Consider the following 16,101-nt stretch of genomic DNA (forward strand, 5'->3'; position numbering starts at 1 on the left):
AAAATGTGTGCTGTCATTAGTTTTCATATAATCGGTTTCCAATTTTCATTGGATATATTAATGATTGAGGTGGTCAACATTCAGTGTAATCTTTGATACTGAGATGGAAATTTGTGTTCATTGAATTACAGTTATCAGTATTCCCATATTTATTGGATATAGAATGTATTGAGGTGGTCAATATTCAGTGTAATCTTTGATACTGAATTAACAATGTGTGTTGTCTTTAGTTTACATGTTATCGGTTTTTCAATTTTCATTGTATATATAAATGTTGGTGGGTGTTGGTTACAAATCTCAATTTGAAAGTCTATTTTTATTAGCCAAAACATATATCGACTGATACATTGTTTTATCCGAAACTCTACGTTAAGCTAATTTAATCTAAAGTTTTCTTTTTATCAAAACTCATTATACTATAGGCATATATGTTCAATTCAAATTTAATAGACACAAAAAATAGCATTTTGGATGCTTGTTCACGATCGGTTGACCTAAATATTGCCAGTCTTAGCGCTGATATAAAACAGAAACAAATCAGTTTTTATTAAAAAAAGAGTATAATAATTTTACATTAACAATCGCAATCTAAATTTTGACCAAACGTGGAGATATTCGGCTTTGGAAATAAACCTCTTACAAATAATTGTGAAAATAAATTTCTCGGAATTATGAATAAAGTAATATTGCAATCTAGAGATCGGTAATAAGAGGTATTTACGAAATTCCATTAAACAGTATAGAAAGTGAATTTTTAACCGCAAAATCATTCGATTAAACCGCAATATAATAGAATGTAGCAATTACCTTAAAGAGCACTTATCTTAACGGCCGTTGATTGAGAAATGCGGAATATCTATTTATAATTGGTGAACCGACAAATACCGCGTCACATTTCATTTATTCTGGTTATATAAAGCTTTTTCTATCTATATATATGTGTCGAAATTCATTGGAACATTTGGTGTATTTTTATTATAGGTAAACAACCAACTTCAGTCGTTCCCCAAAATTTACGTTTCATTCCTGCTTTTGGAAGTTTCACTAAAGTCCGGTTTTGTCCCCCCCCCCAAAGGTTGAAATCCCTCCACTGTCACAATGAATTTCCTTTCTGAAAGAGTATATGAGTTTTTAAATATTTTTTTACTATAATTTTTATTTATATACATGAACTTTTTTAAAAAAAGTAATAAAAATACAACATTCTATTATAAAATTAAACCGACTAATGAAATATTTAGATTCGGTATATTAAGGTAACGAATTATCCTCATCTTGATTATGTTATTAAGTATCACGCAGTAATAAAAGCGCTTAAATTTGTGTGCTTAATTACATAATACAGATTTAAAAATTTTTAATAAAAAAAGATTAATAAACTACAACTTTTAAGAAATCCATTAATTACGAGTAGCATCAATGTATTTTAATTCCATAACCTTATATCCGTAAGATATATGACTAATAACTCTGTATTCCTTATTCAACATGAAATGTGTCAAATGCATGAGTATATATATTCAAGCGTAGTTTTAGAGAATCGGTGTAACTGTAATTAAATACTTCCGAATTTTAATTAAATGGAAATGCGAAAGAAGTAATATATATTTTGGAGAAAGAACAAAAATAGGATTTTAATTCAACGATCTATAAATTTCTAGTAATCTACCGATTCAGTTCGGGTTAATCTAAATTATTTCTAATTTAGATTATTAGAGGGGGGTCGGAATTTAAAAATGGCTTTTATAAGGCCGAAAATGCTTATAAGAATAGTACATGCCCGTATATGTAAAGAAACTCGAATTCTGTCGATTCAGGCGACTTCAGAAAGAGAGAGCTGAATGATAGAGAAAAGGAGTGGATTAGAGAGAGGTAGAGAGAGAGAGAGAGTGAGATAAAAATACGCGCGTCTCAATTTGTAGATTATTCCATCGTCCATCCACTTGATAAACAAGTTTTGTTCTGTTTTCATTAGATAAAAAAACTTCATAATGATAACATGTGCTATGTAAGGATTATATTTTAAGACGATCATTTAAAAATTAAAATATAGAAAGTTAAATAATAAAAAAAGTAATAAGTTTATTGTTTTAATTTAGCTTAATAGCACTTTTTTTAAAGAATAAAATTAATTTTTTTTTTTTTTTGTCTTCAGTCATTTGACTGGTTTGATGCAGCTCTCCAAGATTCCCTATCTAGTGCTATTCGTTTCATTTCAGTATACCCTCTACATCCTACATCCCCAACAATTTGTTTTACATACTCCAAACGTGGCCTGCCTACACAATTTTTCCCTTCTACCTGTCCTTCCAATATTAAAGCGACTATTCCAGGATGCCTTAGTATGTGGCCTATAAGTCTGTCTCTTCTTTTAACTATATTTTTCCAAATGCTTCTTTCTTCATCTATTTGCCGCAGTACCTCTTCATTTGTCACTTTATCCACCCTTCTGATTTTTAACATTCTCCTATAGCACCGCATTTCAAAAGCTTCTAATCTTTTCTTCTCAGATACTCCGATCGTCCAAGTTTCACTTCCATATAAAGCGACACTCCAAACATATACTTGCAAAAATCTTTTCCTGACATTTAAATTAATTTTTGACGTAAACAAATTATATTTCTTACTGAAGGCTCGTTTAGCTTGTGCTATTCGGCATTTTATATCGCTCCTGCTTCGTCCATCTTTAGTAATTTTACTTCCCAAATAACAAAATTCTTCTACCTCCGTAATCTTTTCTCCTCCTATTTTCACATTCAGCGGTCCATCTTTGTTATTTCTACTACATTTCATTACTTTTGTTTTGTTCTTGTTTATTTCCATGCGTAGGACTTTATCTACGTCGTTCATTGTTTCTTCTAAATCCTTTTTACTCTCGGCTAGAATTACTATATCATCAGCAAATCGTAGCATCTTTATCTTTTCACCTTGTACTGTTACTCCGAATCTAAATTGTTCTTTAACATCATTAACTGGTAGTTCCATGTAAAGATTAAAAAGTAACGAACATCCTTGTCGGACTCCCTTTCTTATTAGGGCTTCTTTCTTATGTTCTTCAATTGTTACTGTTGCTGTTTGGTTCCTGTACATGTTAGCAATTGTTCTTCTATCTCTGTATTTGAACCCTAATTTTTTTTAAAATGCTGAACATTTTATTCCAGTCTACGTTATCGAAAGCCTTTTCTAGGTCTATAAACGCCAAGTATGTCGGTTTGTTTTTCTTTAATCTTCCTTCTACTATTAATCTGAGGCCTAAAATTGCTTCCCTTGTCCCTATACTTTTCCTGAAACCAAAAATCTAATAGTTTTTATTATTTTTCAGAGGAAAACAGTTTTTTTAAAGATTAGCTAATTATTAATTTGTGTTCTTATGTAAATACTTGTAAATAAAGTCATTTTTACCGATTGTATTGTTTCTAAAATGCAAATTAGCTTGATAACGAAATTTTTTGGTTTAGATAGACGGGTTAATAGCCTTCAGTAGAGGTTATAATAAAAATAACCTTAAAAAATACATATTTAATGCTTATGAAAAAGTTATTATGTTTATCTAGTTTGCCTTATAAAGAGTATTTGAGATTACATCGTTATTTTCAGTTCTTAAATTCTGTAGGTTTTTACAAATTTTTAATATAGGAGGCGCGGTTCAAAAGTAAGGGCCAATCGATAACAAAATGAGAAAAGTCCGAAAAATGAGAACTATTAATAATTTCAAATACTTATATATATTTATTTTATTAATGTACATAATTACCGTTTCGTGATATCATCAAACATAATCACTATATCACGTAATCACCAAACGCTTTTGATATCGAGAAAAAAGCTTCTTTAAACCCGCTGCATAAAAAAAATCCTGCCGCCTGAGATTGTAGCACTTCTGCACCGAAATTTTCAGTTCTTCACTTTCCTCGAATTGTTGGGACACAAACCAGTTTTTGAGGTGTAGAAATCGAGATGGTAATCAGAGGGGGAGAGATCAGCACTGTAAGAAGAATTATAAAAAATCTCCCATCCGAATTTTCGAATCGTTTCTATCGTGCATGCAGCCTTGTGTAAACGTGCATTATCGTAAAGAACGATTCCTAATCTCAGCATTCCCCGTCGTCGGTTTTGAATGGTACGACGCATTTTGCAAAGCGTTTCACAATAGACTTGCGATGCGATGAATGTTTCAGGTTTCATGAAATCAATCAAAGCCCGACCTTTTGGTTCCAGAATACAGTTCTCGTGATTTTCTTTCCAGATTGAGCTCGTTTGAATTTTTTCAGTTTAGGTGAACCGGAATGACGCCACCTCATGAACTGTTGTTTCAGCATTGACATACAAAATCGACGATATGGAGAAAAAAAATTCGTCCCCCTCATGGTTAAAGAGGTCGAGAAAAACACGTGCGGATATCATTCTGTTAATCTTTATGAGCACTTGTCAACATTTTCGATTCGTATTTACTCATGAAACGTTTAAATAAAACAGAAAAAAATAATAAAAGAAAAACTCTTAAAGGGTGATAATATTTTTAAAAGGTATATATATTTTTTTAAATTATTGATTTAAATATTTCTTAATTTATAATTTAAAAAAAGAAAGGAACGCGTATAATTATCGTATTTCTCTCGTTTAATAATGGAGTACGCTCAATAAATATTTCAAATTAATTCTAAGACATTTTTAAGAAAGTAGATATACTTTAATTTTACCAAAAAGTAGGCTTTTTATATGAAACCCTAATCGACTGATATTTTATAGTAGGAGGTAATGGATTTTTTACAAAAAAAAGAAAAAAATCAAATTAAGCCTGTTGACAAAATTACTGGGTTCAGATATTTCTTACTATATTTATTATGTAGTTACTTATACAATAAAAATCAATGAATTTTACAGTTTAACAATTGTGAGGTCTTTGACAGAAATTAAATTACGTATCTTTTGATAATCATAAAAAAAGAATCCACAGTTGAAGGTCACACAATGAATCACACCTTCCATATTGATTCTCATTAAATCCTATTAATTAACTGAAATAAGCCTACGTATTTTTCATATTAATATTAGTAAGAATAATAATAAATTCATAGTCATTTTTAAAAGAAATCACTCTTTAAAATACAATTAATTTTATTATTCCAGACATTCTCTATTCTAAAATTACTAAATCTATGATTAAAAAAAGAAAATTAAAAAAAAAACAAAAAACATTTTCTTACTGCTATGTTATTGTATTTAGTTTTTAAACAGTAATAGCGCTTTCTAATTTACAAAAAAAACTAACAGTATAAAAGTTAAAACGGGAAGTTTATTATAGTAGCAGTAATATAACCGTGATATTTAATACAACATTTATTCTGCTATATTGATATTTGTCATTTATTCTGCAAATAAATATCAAAACCATTTTCGGTTTTTTTTAAATTTCGATTTTGTAAGAGGTGCGACGGTGCACGGTGCGGCGGCTCAACCAACACAGCCACTGCCACTGTTACTATACGTGCAACGCGACTGCCTCCGTGCGTACCTGCCTCCGGTTACTTTACTCAAAAAACAAAACCTCCTAGTAGTGTTTGTCGTAGACAACGCTCACAAGCGGTAAAAAAATATTTTTACCCGTACTTCGTAGGGGTAACCAGTTATAACTAATATTTTTAAGATGGAGGTCGACTCTTTTGAAACCAACATTCTTAGATCGCTCAAATTTAAGGCTTGTACTTATTTTAATATTTTAAGGGGTTGAAAGAAAAATTATTTTTTACATCTGCCGTTTTACGCTATTTATTCAATCTTTATAAATTTGGTAACATTTTGATGGTAATTTACGTTTGAAATTCTGATTATGTATTTCGTGAATGAAGCCGCGACTGGAAATCTATAAACCAATTAGTGGGTCCTGTACTGACCGAACTGTTGCTTAGAAGAAATTGCAACAAAAAAATAAAAAGTAAGTTTTTTTTTAAAATTTGTTTATAAAATTCAGTTTATAAAAATTAGTTTTTATAAACTGAACCTTTAATTTTTATTTATTATTATTATTCTCACAAGCAAGAATTTAATAAACCCAGGGGTTCGAGATGGTAAGGGTGTTTAGCCCTGACCGGTTAATCAAGCCCCGACCGTGACGAGAAACGCAAGTAACCCTAAAGCGCAGGCGAAGCCGCGACGGAGATGCTAATGTATAGATAAATTAATAATAAAATAATATTTTTTTGTTAAAGACTTCCTTTAAGAATAACAATTTCCAATTTAAGAAAATGTTTTGCTAGTTATGAAATGGAAGAATTGCATTTCAGAAAAAAGTTTACGTAATTCAGGATATAAGACGCGATGAATAAAAGAGAGAGGGATTTCCCACTTATTAGAAATCCGAATCGTATGTAAGAAATTATTTCACAATTTTAAAATTAATATGAAAATTTGATTTAAAAAAATAAATTTTTTGACGACTTATAAACCTCGTTGTCAAATTTATTTTTAATTTATTCTGAGCTTAATTATTTGCGTTAAGAATAAAAAGCATTTTACAAAGATTAAGTGATAAGTACATATATACGTGATGGCTATACCGCTTCCAAATAAAAGACCGTATAAACGCACTTTTATGCTACGTAACTGTTTCAGAAGAAAATTATGTGTTTCAGTGTAAAAGAAAGTTAAAAGATAGTCGGAAGGACAAAACGATCGGAGGGATAAAATACTGAGCTGTTGGGAGAGTGGGATATCGAGGTAGATGGAGAAAGCAGCTGCTGTTATATTACTTGTATTATTAACGGCTAGATACCGAGAAAGAGATATCCGGAAATGACCCTGCGTTTGTATATAAGTATTTATTTGTATTAGTGTTATTTATTTTCTCCTTTGACGTGCAATTTTTCTACAAGTTTCATGTTGTAATTTACAAATTATCTATTGCGACCTCTTTTCAATTTTCGATGACAAACAGCTATTAAATAAATTTTAAAATTTAATATTACACGGTCACGAACGGAATCGATCATCTTACATCAGAACAAAAATTCCGATAAATAAAATAAATATTAATCGGCATTATTTAAAAAAATATATATAATTTTTAAATACTCTGACTTACTCCATCAGACTTCAAAAAAAGTGTTATAGTTATGATACCTAAGAAAGCAGGGGCAGATAAATGTGAAGAATACAGAACAATTAGTTTAACTAGTCATGCATCAAAAATCTTAACTAGAATTTTATGCAGAAGAATTGAGAGGAGAGTGGAAGAAGTGTTAGGAGAAGACCGATTTGGTTTCAGGAAAAGTATAGGGACAAGGGAAGCAATTTTAGGCCTCACATTAATAGTAGAAGGAAGATTAAAGAAAAACAAACCGACATACTTGGCATTTATAGACCTAGAAAAGGCATTCGATAACGTAGACTGGAATAAAATGTTCAGCATTTAAAAAAAATTAGGGTTCAAATACAGAGATAGAAGAACAATTGCTAACATGTACAGGAACCAAACAGCAACAATAACAATTGAAGAACATAAGAAAGAAGCCCTAATAAGAAAGGGAGTCCGACAAGGATGTTCCTTATCGCCGTTACTTTTTAATCTTTACATGGAACTAGCAGTTAATGATGTTAAAGAACAATTTAGATTCGGAGTAACAGTACAAGGTGAAAAGATAAAGATGCTACGATTTGCTGATGATATAGTAATTCTAGCCGAGAGTAAAAAGGATTTAGAAGAAACAATGAACGGCATAGTTGAAGTCCTACGCAAGAACTATCGCGTGAAAATAAACAAGAACAAAACAAAAGTAATGAAATGTAGTAGAAATAACAAAGATGGACCGCTGAATGTGAAAATAGGAGGAGAAAAGATTATGGAGGTAGAAGAATTTTGTTATTTGGGAAGTAAAATTACTAAAGATGGACGAAGCAGGAGCGATATAAAATGCCGAATAGCACAAGCTAAACGAGCCTTCAGTAAGAAATATAATTTGTTTACATCAAAAATGAATTTAAATGTCAGGAAAAGTTTTTTGAAAGTGTATGTTTGGAGTGTCGCTTTATATGGAAGTGAAACCTGGACGATCGGAGTATCTGAGAAGAAAAGATTAGAAGCTTTTGAAATGTGGTGCTATAGGAGAATGTTAAAAATCAGATGGGTGGATAAAGTGACAAATGAAGAGGTATTGCGGCAAATAGATGAAGAAAGTAGCATTTGGAAAAATATAGTTAAAAGAAGAGACAGACTTATAGGTCACATACTCAGGCATCCTGGAATAGTCGCTTTAATATTGGAAGGACAGGTAGAAGGGAAAAATTGTGTAGGCAGGCCACGTTTGGAGTATGTAAAACAAATTGTTGGGGATGTAGGATGTAGAAGGTATACTGAAATGAAACGACTAGCACTAGATAGGGAATCTTGGAGAGCTGCATCAAACTCCGATCGTCCAAGTTTCACTTCCATATAAAGCGACGCTCCAAACATACACTTTCAAAAATCTTTTCCTGACGTTTAAATTAATTTTTGATATAAACAAATTATATTTCTTACTGAAGGCTCGTTTAGCTTGTGCTATTCAGCATTTTATATCGCTCCTGCTTCGTCCATCTTTAGTAATTCTACTTCCCAAATAACAAAATAACAAAATCAGATTTTATAGTTGTAAATGATACTTTCTAGTTTTCCAATTAATTTATCGACAAGGGAAAGAGACAAAAGTAAAATCTCCGCAAAGTTTAGTAAGACTTTCAAATGAAATTTAAAATTTTCTCGCTAAATTATAAACTAAAGCTAAATTATTTCTAAAATTTATTTAATAAAATATTATACGCGAGAACTATTTAAATAGCAAAAAAAATAAATAAATAAATAATAACCTAGACTTTTTCTACCACGGAAAACGTAGTTTTATGGAATCGGTGACAAAACCACTTAAATTTAAACACACAGATTTATACGGTGGATATATCAGACAGATCCAAATTTGTACGTACACACACTTTATTATAAATAACACTAGTTTTATTATAAATAAATAGTATTATCTAAATAGTTGCAAATATCTTACAAACATGACGTTACTGTCTTATTGACGTACGAATTAATTTTATTCTTGACGATTGACTATTATGAACATAACAGTTTATTTTAAAAACGATTATCGATTTGAATTTAAATTAATATCTTTTAGAAAATCTCTGAAGATGGAGTAACAGCTCTGAAAGTATTAGGATTTAAATTTTTAAATTGTTGGCAAGTGGAAATTTAATTTATACAATTGTATTAATACCGATTGCTTAGTAAATTAAATCTGAACAATATCTGTGTCAAGTTCCTATCATATCTGATGGACACAGTTTATTTATTCATTCGGGGATTTGTCTGCGTCTGTAGAACTTTGCAATGGACGACGATTGAAGTTCACATACACGGATTTGTACGGTAGACAGATCCGCAGCACAAAACATACGAAAATGATATCTTAATTTCTTATCAATATCAACAAGTTTAAAACGTACTGTAAAGTATTTTTGTGTGTTATCGGTTCGACAAAATCGAGAGGTTACACATTTAAAAATTTTTGCAGATTATTCTTTAGTAATAAATAATTATTTAATCTTGCTATTTACAAAATAAGTAAATTATAAGTAACAAATAATAATTATGTTATGAAAGTTACAATAACAAATGAAAATTTATATAAAATTTAAGAAGTGATTATACTACAGTGAGATTACCATTATAAAATCATTAATAAACTTTATACAAGTATTATTTACAAATGATTCCTAATAAATCTTTTGTCAATGAACAATGCCACTTTGCCTCCTGTTCACAACGAACTCACCGAACAGCTTCTCATACTTAACCACGGACCAGAAATGGAATATTCGTGACGCAATCTTTGTTTAAATGCCCGACTGTACCCCACTCGGAACGAAACATATTACGTCGGAGGATTGTTTAATCACCTTACTTATCGTAAAACCTGGACATTCCAACCTTGCTGCTGGATTTTTCTAATTAAATGGCGGCTATTTGTTATTAACTGACGGGTAGAAACTAAGTTTTTTTTTTTAAAGGACAGAATTTGGCACCGGGACCCGATCCTTTTTTAGATCGTATGATAAAAATTAATTGGGTTTTTTTTTGGAAGCGTTGCAAAATTTTTGCGTCCTTTTCCCGGCACTGATCCTCTTCAGTCCATCTCTAAGATGGAACCTTAGTTTTGTGTAGGACATAACGCATTCACGTCATAAAGTCGCATACAGTGTCTGGAGGCGGTTTCCTACCTCATAATATTTTCAGAATTTTTTTCTCCACACGCTGCCCTCAACGCTATTTAAATCCCCGGACCTAGGGGTTGCTCTGTCATATTAGCAACCGATCGCCTTGTTTATTCAACTTCGCCTTATTTATTGTTCATTCGACTGATTTTAAAACATCTAACTGTCTGAAATCATTACTCTAAAAATTATTTCCATCGTTCCCCTTTGTTACTGTTTCTGTATTTTTCTCTTTTTAAATCTATTTCTCGCTTTACATTCTTCATTTTCTTTCTCGTTTTCGCATTTTTCATTACAAGGAGCTTCTCTACGCATCACAGTTATGTAATTTTCTTAGAACTTTATTATTTGGGTGAGGGAATTGGTTTTTCACCAGCACGCTTATATCAAACGTCAACTTAACCGTTCAGATTAAAGAATTATGCGCCCGATTAAAATAACTCGTCTCCCTTCGATCTTAAATGGCTTTTTTACACGTTTTAAAATAGAAACTTTACGACTACATTTCAAAGCCTCCATTTATTTTTTCTATAATTTCTCACACGACTAGTAATTTTTAAATCTTTTCTACACATCTACGTGAACAGTTTTATACTTATCACTTGAATGTGTTCACATTGTTTTCATTAACTAACGACTTTATTTACTATAACAATTTTAAACGTAAATTCTCTTTTCTCCTTTACAAATGCTTAAAAGAAAGTCACAAGATTTCTATTCATAATATTTACCATATAAGTTTACTGTAATTAGATCTTACATAATTTTTATCATTCTTATATTAATGAATAGACCAGGATGTATAACTACATATATTTTAATAAAATACCAAAAAAATAATTCTCAGGTTTAGTTTTTTTTTGTCTTCAGTCATTTGACTGGTTTGATGCAGCTCTCCAAGATTCCCTATCTAGTGCTAGTCGTTTCATTTCAGTATACCCTCTACATCCTACATCCCCAACAATTTGTTTTACATACTCCAAACGTGGCCTGCCTACACAATTTTTCCCTTCTACCTGTCCTTCCAATATTAAAGCGACTATTCCAGGATGCCTTAGTATGTGGCCTATAAGTCTGTCTCTTCTTTTAACTATATTTTTCCAAATGCTTCTTACTTCATCTATTTGCCGCAATACCACTTCATTTGTCACTTTATCCACCCGTCTGATTTTTAACATTCTCCTATAGCACCGCATTTCAAAAGCTTCTAATCTTTTCTTCTCAGATACTCCGATCGTCCAAGTTTCACTTCCATATAAAGCGACACTCCAAACATACACTTTCAAAAATCTTTTCCTGACATTTAAATTAATTTTTGATGTAAACAAATTATATTTCTGACTGAAGGCTCGTTACGCCTGTGCTATTCAGCATTTTATATCGCTCCTGCTTCGTCCATCTTTAGTAATTCTACTTCCCAAATAACAAAATTCTTCTACCTCCATAATCTTTTCTCCTCCTATTTTCACATTCAGCGGTCCATCTTTGTTATTTCTACTACATTTCATTACTTTTGTTTTGTTCTTGTTTAATTTCATGCGATAGTTCTTGCGTAGGACTTCATCTATGCCGTTCATTGTTTCTTCTAAATCCTTTTTACTCTCGGCTAGAATTACTATATCATCAGCAAATCGTAGCATCTTTATCTTTTCACCTTGTACTGTTACTCCGAATCTAAATTGTTCTTTAACATCATTAACTGCTAGTTCCATGTAAAGATTAAAAAGTAACGGTGATAGGGAACATCCTTGTCGGACTCCCTTTCTTATTAGGGCTTCTTTCTTATGTTCTTCAATTGTTATTGTTGCTGTTGCTTCCTGTACATGTTAGCAATTGTTCTTCTATCTCTGTATTTGAACCCTAATTTTTTTAAAATGCTGAACATTTTATTCCAGTCTACGTTATCGAATGCCTTTTCTAGGTCTATAAACGCCAAGTATGTCGGTTTGTTTTTCTTTAATCTTCCTTCTACTATTAATGTGAGGCCTAAAATTGCTTCCCTTGTCCCTATACTTTTCCTGAAACCAAATCGGTCTTCTCCTAACACTTCTTCCACTCTCCTCTCAATTCTTCTGTATAAAATTCTAGTTAAGATTTTTGATGCATGACTATTTAAACTAATTGTTCTGTATTCTTCACATTTATCTGCCCCTGCTTTCTTTGGTATCATAACTATAACACTTTTTTTTGAGGTTTAGTAATGACTTTTTTTTTTCAGGTTTAGTAATGACAATAAACTTCTATTTTTTGTTGATATATAGAACTAACATTATTTTGTGATGAAATATAATTAGATATTTGTAATATCGGAAGTGAAAAACCGGATGTAAAGGATTTTTTTTACTAAACGACTTTTGTGTCATTTGAAGAATTAAAATGTAATACCAGTATAATCTGTTAATATTATATACTCTATAACTACTGTTATTTCCTTCCTGTTCTTTCTTTATCCTTGAAAAAACCGGTTTTACTACCACTATAATCTCATCCGTCTGAACCGGTCTCATATAAAAAAAAACGACACCGAACTTAAAACGTAGACAATTAATTAAAATTTAGAATCTGACCCGCTTCATCGAGTTTACGTTTTATTATTATTTCACAACATTTGTTTTATATTTATATATTTACTTAACGAATATGTAATGGAAGTTAAATAACAAATCCTTGTAATCAATCGAACCAGAGACAATCGATGTATTAACCGGTTAATTGATAAAAAATGTAGTACCGTAAAATCTTCTTATTCGCGAGGGTTAGAGATCGTAAAAATACCGCGAATTCAGAAAACCGCAAATATAAAATAAAACTATTACTCGCTTAAGAAAGAACGGTTAGGTTCTACGTAAAATGAAAAAAATTAATGCGTACTTACTTAGGACGATGTTATTGATGAAATACAGACGGCAACATTAATTATAAGCACTGGTTTAGTAGAGTACATAGGTTCACCGGCAAAAAAATATTTAAGAAAATACAGTATATTCCTAATTTACTCGTAAGCACTAACTGAACTGTTTGATTTAAAAACTCACTACAGTGCTTATAGTATGTACTCTATTAGAAAACGGTATTACATGTTCAAATTGTACTCAATCGCCTAAAACAGTACTTAAAAAAAACTAAAATTACTGTAAAGGAAATTTACAAAACTAACCTACAGTATTTTGGATTGCACTTACAAAAATTTGTAATTTTTCCTTGTCTCGCTCTTGTTTTTAAATCCGTGTAAAGTTTTGTGTATCGTTGCACGGCATCATCAATTTTGCGCTTAAAGATTAAGCTTCTATTCAAAGATCGATCAGCATCTATAAAAAAAACCTGGATAATATCACGAGATAGTTTAATGTTTTCGGTAAGCGTTTTGACATTTAACTGTTTTCCAGGATCGTATATTCTCATCTTTACGTTCATACTCTACCTGCGCCGTTAAATCTTTTAATATTTTTATTTTTTCATGTCACTACATAATGTAATGTACGCGAATACGGAGAAGTTTAGCCGCGAATATAAAAAAGACATATCAAAATATTGCACCGCGAATAACGAAGTCGCGAATAAGTAGATTTCATTGTATATATAAATATTTAATAAAAATTATCGTTGTGTGAAATAATGGTACGAAGGAAATCAGCCCGTTTGAAGTCTCTTAACAAATTATCAAAATACGCAAAAACAGATGAATTAATTTTAACGAAATTTTTGCGTGCGCTTAAAATATTTCCATTAATATTGTTTTTCTTTTTATTTCAATAAACTTTCTAACTCTTTTATTTTGACTCTACCTTAAATCGCTATAGGATTATGAATTTAATCGACTAAATTTCTCAAACTGGAAATTAAAATTTTCATATTTACCCATCATTACATTAAAAGAATAGATTATAGATTCATCAGCTGTTATGTATAAGTTGTAACCTCAATAGCATGATGAACTCCATCTCTCATTCAAAGAAAAAAAATGTAAATAACGCTGCATTGAAGATCTTTTCAGTTAAAATTTAAACACGCAAAATGTATGTATTTAAATGTGGTAAAACAAAAAATGTGTTAAATTTGAATTATTTCTATCTTTAAGTATAGTAATGTTAGGTGAAGTATTTGTATATATGATAATTTTACTTTCCCGTCTAGACAGCGCTATAGCTCTAGATTGAAAAGTATTGCATAATCGATCCGATTTTGACATATGCGGTTCTCACCGGATCCTGACACCTAAGGAACCCAAAAAACCGGATGGAAATTTCCGGATATTAATGTTCGTATATACGCGCGCGCGCGTGTGCGTGTGTTCGGTGTTAGCCTCTAAATCATTTTATATATCCAGAACTACTGGACCTATTTTGACCAAACTTGGTCTGATTACTTCTGCATACGGGGCAATTATGCCATTAAATTTTCAACTTAAAAGGTCAAGGGGATGAGGCTGTAAAGCGAGGTCACCCTCAGTATCATGAGATTTCACCTAGTTAATGGCATATTTTTCTTAGGCGCGTTAGTTAAAAATTAAAAAATAACAATATCTGTAAAAACGTTTTTTGTAAAATCGCATCTCCACCTAAAAAAAATGCTTTAAATTACAGGTATATTATGACGTCACAGGTGAGCTATAGAATTAAATAAATGAATAATATTTAAAGTGTAAAAAAGTAACTCGGTCTGACGGGGTCTCGAACTTGATCTTGCGGTCGACTAGGTATCCGGTGCGTTAAGCCTTGCGACTACACCGGTCTGGCAACCGTGTAAGCGAAATTTATTCTATGTAACTTGTGAAATTACATTAGTATAGTTAGTGCCGACAGTCGCCGCTAGTATCGTCACAACCACACAAATTAAACACGGTATGCGCGCGCGCTTTAATTAGAATTATTGAATTAAATAAATTAAAAAATATTACATTTAAATAAGATGATAAATATTTTTAATTAAGTTGTACGAGTAAGTTTTGCATCAAAAACAACCCACAACTGTTGGACTTAAAAAAGTTATAAAAATCTAAAAATGAAACCAAATATTATTTATACGCGTATGTAATTTCCTAAATGTATTATATATATTTTTTAACTGAATTATTTTGTTTATCTGTGTTTAAGGTCCATCATGGTTACCGATAATCGGAAGCGCTTTAACTTTAAATAAAATGCGTAAACATCTTAAAAATAATGGAGGTTTCCTTAGTCATGCGACAACAACGTTAGCAAAAAAATACGGGCCTCTTGTTGGAATGCGTCTAGGTAGAGATCGACAAGTTATCGCGTGCGGCTATCAAGCGGTAAAAGAAATGTTAACCGATAAAGATATCGATGGCCGTCCTCAAGGTCCTTCATGGGAAGTAAGAACATGGGGATGTCGAAGAGGTTGTTCATCATTTATTTACAGTAAATTCGTTATTAAGAACTGAAATGTAACTTCTATAACGCTAGAACATTTTACTGTTATTAACAGGGTGACCGAAGGGCTTGTTCTGAAAAAAAAAAAATTGAAATCATTCCATTCGAAGAAGAATAACGATCTGAATGTAAATAAGAAATAAAAGTTATGCGGTGAAAACTTTATCATTTTGTTTAGTCGGTTTAGTTTAAAAAATAATAAATATTAAATTTCATGTTTATTTTTTTGAAAACTTACCTACCGCTTTTTAAATTCAAATCGTAAAAAAAAATCTGGAAAAAGTTTTATTTTGTTTGCAAAAATATCAAAAAAAGAAATAACGGTTTTTTTTCAAATTAGGCATCCAATATTACAAAGTACAAAATTGTTTAATACAATCTTAATTAAAAGTCTGCTTTGTTACTAACCAGAACTCAGAATTTGTGTACATAAAACTACATTAAACAGAAAGAAAGAGCG

At 31.1% G+C, this 16,101-nt stretch overlaps 1 pseudogene; it reads left to right on the top strand.

Annotated features, from left to right (window-relative positions):
- Positions 1-16,101, top strand: part of LOC142317488 (putative cytochrome P450 303a1) — a 92,489-nt pseudogene that overhangs the window by 52,409 nt on the left and 23,979 nt on the right.

Source organism: Lycorma delicatula, chromosome 1 (assembly GCF_047948215.1).
Source record: "Lycorma delicatula isolate Av1 chromosome 1, ASM4794821v1, whole genome shotgun sequence".
NCBI lineage: Eukaryota > Metazoa > Arthropoda > Insecta > Hemiptera > Fulgoridae > Lycorma > Lycorma delicatula.